The sequence below is a fragment of the Solanum dulcamara genome, chromosome 10 (genome assembly GCF_947179165.1).
Source record: "Solanum dulcamara chromosome 10, daSolDulc1.2, whole genome shotgun sequence".
Lineage (NCBI taxonomy): Eukaryota > Viridiplantae > Streptophyta > Magnoliopsida > Solanales > Solanaceae > Solanum > Solanum dulcamara.
In genome coordinates this window covers 39,488,527-39,493,866 of record NC_077246.1, presented here as the reverse complement: position 1 = coordinate 39,493,866, position 5,340 = coordinate 39,488,527, and positions in this window count along the sequence as shown.

Sequence of the window (5,340 nt, the reverse complement as noted above, 5' to 3'; positions counted from 1 at the left end):
TGAGTCTTATTTCAGTCTTTACTTTCAGACCTTTTATTTATCAGTTGGGTTAGCCTGGGCATGTCCCGGTACCCATTTCAGAATCAGTACTTTAGAGGCTTCATAGACTAGCCAGACAGTGTTTAGTTATTTATTTGAGTATGTTTTGAAAACATTGAGTTATGTCCCTTATATATATACACACACACACATATATATATATATATATATATTTGAACTTTATGATTTAAACTAAGAGTATTAAGTTTGTATATTTTATTGTGCCCATCTGAGTACTTTTACGAGTTAAAATCTTTCACTAGTGAGTTAGCCAGGCCAAGGGTTCGCTTGGAACCACAATAATTTTTGAGTATCGGCCAGGCCTAGAGTGTAGACTTAGGGTGTGACAACATGAAATATACAGTATGTAAAATATCTGAAAGGAAACATACTCAAAGAATGAGATGTAGAAGATACTTAAGGCTATGCATGATAATGAGATTAAAAGAGTCGAACTTGCTGCTTATCAACTCAATGATTTAGTGAAAATAGTTGGTATAATCAGTGGGAGGGAAGTAACGGTGAGGATATTGAACCAGCTGCATGGGATAAGTTTGATAGCATTCTTAGACCACTTCTTTCCCCAAGAGCTAATGGAGGCGAAGGTAGAAGTGTTAGTGAACTCGAAGCAAAAAGGATTGACTATGAAAGAGTACAGTCTCAAATTCATCCATCCATCTAGATATGCTCCAGACATGGTCCTAGATATGAGATCTAGAATGAGGAAGGTTTTCTCTAGGTTGGGCAAATATGTGAAGAAGGAAAATAAGGCTACACTTCTAATTTCTGACATGGACATCTCTAAGATTATGATGTATGCAAAATATATTGAGAAAGATAAGAAGAGTGATAGGGAAGAGTATTAGAACAAGAGATAAAAGTCGAGAGGACATGAGCACAGTCAGTATAGGAGTTGTAATGGAGACAGGTCATTCTTCGAGACAAGGTTATCAAGTCACGCGCCATCATCAACAAGCGCACCTACACTGAGTAATAAGAATGATCAGAAAATTTTAAGGCAGACAAAACTTCAAAGCTTAGGGCTCTCAGACGCAAGGTAGTATGGCATAAGGATCTTCTCAAAACCCACCTTGGGGTAAGTATGGTAGGCTCCATCTGGGAGAGTGTCGTGACAGTACTCGTGGTTGCTAAAAGTATGGGAAAATGGGTCTTTTTCTTAAAGACTATCCAATGTGGAAACAAGGTAATGAGGGTTAACAAAGCCTAGTCTTCATCGGCGGCTCCATCAGGTGGAGTTACCCAAATGGGTGCTATATTGGGATGGGTGGAGGCTCAAACCATCTTATGCTATGTCTAGTCTCTAGGATCCGGAGAATTCTCAAGACTTCTTCACTGGTATGCTTGAATTCTTCTCTCCTATTGTTTATGCCTTACTTGATCTAGGTGTAAATTTATATTTTTTGACTCCTTATATTGCCATGAAGTTTGGGATCTATCCTAAATGCCTTCTAGAGCCTTTCAATATTTCTACTCTATTGGTAAGTCTATTCTTGCTAGGAGAGTTTATTGAGATTGTATCATCTCGATCTATCATAAAGACACCATAACAGACTTAGTAGGTATGTTTATGTTGGATTTTAATGTTATTCTAGGTATGGATTGACTTCATTCTTGTTGTGCCTCAATTGATTATAGAACTTAGTAGTCAAGTTTCATAATGAGTCTTTCATAGAGTGGAACGGTAATCCGAATGTGCCTAAGGATCATTTCATTTCATACCTTAAGGCCAGGAAGTTAGTTTCCAAGGGTGTATTTATCACATAGTTTAAGTTAACGACTCTAGTGTTGAGACACCATCCCTTCAGTCAAGTGAATGAGTTTCCAAAAGTCATCCATGATGATCTTCATGAAGTCCCTAGAAAATAGACTTTGGGATAGATGTCCTTCCTGATCCTCAACTTATCTTTATTCCGCAATATATAATGGATCCTGCGGACTTGGAAAAGTCAAAAAAAGTACTTGAAAGTTCTCTTTGAAAAGGGTTTTATCAGACCGAGTGCCTCACCCTAGGGCGCTCCTATCCTATTCGTGTGACAGAAAAATAATTCCCTTAGAATATGTATTGACCATCATTAGTTGAACAAGGTCACCATAAAGAATAAGTATTCTCTTCCTAGAATTGATGACCTGTTCGACCCATTTCAGAGTGCTACTTGTTACTCCAAGATAGACCTCATATCCAGTTATCATCAGTTGAAAGTGAGAGAAAGTGACATCCCGAACAAGGCCAAACTTTCTCTAGATTTAGCTATTAAATGAAATAATTCAAGTAATCGTCAACCGAATCATCTCACATTTATCTTCTCTTTCCAGCAAAATAAGAGACCTATAAATAACTAGAGTTTGCAACTTCTAATTATTAATAAAAATAAGAAAAAATAGTTGAACCCATATCAAACCAACATTAGAAGCAACCAATACTCAATCACATAGTATAATTCACACATTACACATCCCTAAGAATTGGGGATTTAGCTAGACGTAACAAGAGAAATGATAAAATTACCATTGCTTCCAGTCATATTAGCCTTGTTCTCAACAATCTACAATAGAATCTTCAATTAAATGAAGACGCTCAACTCAATCTTCACCCAAACTTAGCTACTTGCTTTACAAGCTTCTCAACATCTCCAAAAGTGAAAAATAATATTTAAAAGTATAAAAAGTAAGGCTTTAATGCCACAATTCCCTATTTACAACTGAGGGGAATTCAGGCCAAAATAATTATAAATTTTGCCACTAGCACTAGTTTGATAATTTAGATCGGGTTCGCTAAATAGATTGGCGATGCACCATCACAGAACTATTCATGTGCATTTGGTTTTCATTCAAACATCTGTCAATTTTGGCGGCATATTTTTATTTCACCAAACCATTTTGACGACACAAGAAAATTGCTCTTACTTTGCCAATCTTTGAAGTACATGACCTGAACTTTCTGCTTACTTTGGCGATCCACAAGTAGTTTGGAGACCTGCCAAATTTCTTGGGCGATGTGGCTTTTTGACTTTGCCTTTGCCTTTTTCTTTTATTTTTTCTACTTTTTTTCCCTCTTTTTGATGCTTGAAAGCACCCGTGACGTCAAGTTTGAAATTCAAACAAACTATGTTATAAATAGTTCACAAATAGCATTTAGGGCATTGATTTCATATAAGAAATATGTTAAATTAAGTAAAATTTTGACTCATTAGTTACATATATTCTCATCACCAAACTACTTTGGTGACTCACTTTACTTGATTTTTTACTTGGTCAAACTTTGATGCATATGCGTTGAATTTCTGTTAATTTTTGGTAACTCACATGCAGTTTGGCGACACACAAACTCCTTGAATGATGTGGCCTTTTGACTTTTGCCTCTTTCTTCCATATTTTGCTTCCCCCCTTATTTTTGCTAGTTGAATGCATTTTTACTTCAAACCTGAAATTTAAACAATTAGATATTATAATTGGTTCGAAATAACATTACGAACATCGATTTCATGTCAGAATTAGGTTAAATAGTCATAAAATCCCCACTCATCACTAAGCATATATCGCAATACATAATTAGTTCTATTGCCTACTTCCTATCAAATTAAAGATGTATGAGTCTACTTTTCAACATATTATACAGTTTGTCAATGCGATTTTAGAATAAAAAGATATTAATATTTTTGTAAGACTAGTCAAGCGAACATGTCAGAGTGAGCCCTACGTCAGTAAAATGATATATAACAGATTTAAACTTCATAAAATCATTCCCTCTTCAAACAACTTTTCCAAACTTCATAAAACAATGGTCTAACCCCAAGGTAATCCTCATCAAAATACTCTTTTGAAGATTAGAATCTACTGTTTCTCTTACGGGGTATGTACATCAGGGTTTTGAAAAAATTAAGGGTATACGGTTGTAGCTATATGTTTTTTTAATGTAGGAGCTCTTATACATCTCTCCATCATTAATTTGAAGTTATACATTATTATCCACAAGAGGTTATCGACTTCAAAATTCTTTAATTTTGTTTGGATAATGAACTGGTTTAGGTGGCTATGAGGCGTAGAATTACTGTGGTTGTAAGTTGCAGTATATTATTGAAGTTATAAAGTGTAGCAAAGTTGTGCTATCATATAATATTTACATGGTATGTAAAGGCATAAATTTCTTTATTCGTGTCACGTGAATTCAAGTTATCGTATTGATTAATTGAGTCAAGTTTGTTGTTATTGTTGTTGCGAACTACATTGAGTATAGTATTAATTTGTAGTTGTTGTTATTGTACCTATTCTGCCCATATGAAATAAGAAGTATTGCAAACTTAATATCAAGCAAATTCTAATTATCGTTTGATCATCGTATTGAGTTTATTGTTATGTTATAATAAATCCTTTTTGAGATGACACTAATCATTTAACTACTTAGTTCTAAATAGTTTATTCATATCAAGTATAGAGATTTGTGGTTCTAGTATTCTTGTAACATTTGTGATTCTATTATTCTTGTAGCAATGTGAAATTCTATATCCTTGTAGTGTTGTTTTGTTGAAGCTTAGGGGGTTCGTTATTTATTCAAAGCACCTTATTGTATTAGCGTCCCACTTTGTAGTAATGAAAGTTGTCGAGACTGACATTATTGTTTAGAATTCAAATGTGAAGAACAATCCAAGTTAGTCTAAAAGTCATGTACCCCTAATAAAGTCGTTCTAAAGATAGTCGTGAAAGTCCAGTTGTTCTTAAACTTGAAGGTTGTTAAATCTTGTTCAAGCTTGTAGAGTTCATATTTAAAATTGACTAGAAATTCATTGTCAAGTTAGACAGTCTCAAATTCATAAGTTGTCTGTAGCCTTATGTCCTTACATATGTATGCACCCTCGAGCTATAATCGGGTGAAAACGGCCCTATTTGGCCATTATTATATATACACCAATCCAAGTATCGCATAGTCTATATGTCAGAGATTATATCATTGGCTCAAGTATCATTGGAAAACTTATTATTTTAAATAATATACTTATTTACCTTCTACTATAGATTTATTTATGTTTATGATATTATATTCAACATGTCATATTAATATAAATTATTTGTACTGGAGTTCCCTTATTGGGGTGAGGGTGGGGGAAGGGGGAGCCGCATTTCGTGCTACACGTTCAAATATAGGCCTAGATTAATCTTATAGAGAGAATTGTTGTATCGGTTGTTGGTAGAATTGTTGTATCCAGATATTTATATATAATTGATAAGTAGGTCAAAATTTTATGACGATCAATTAATTAATATTATTTTTAGAGACCCTGAACA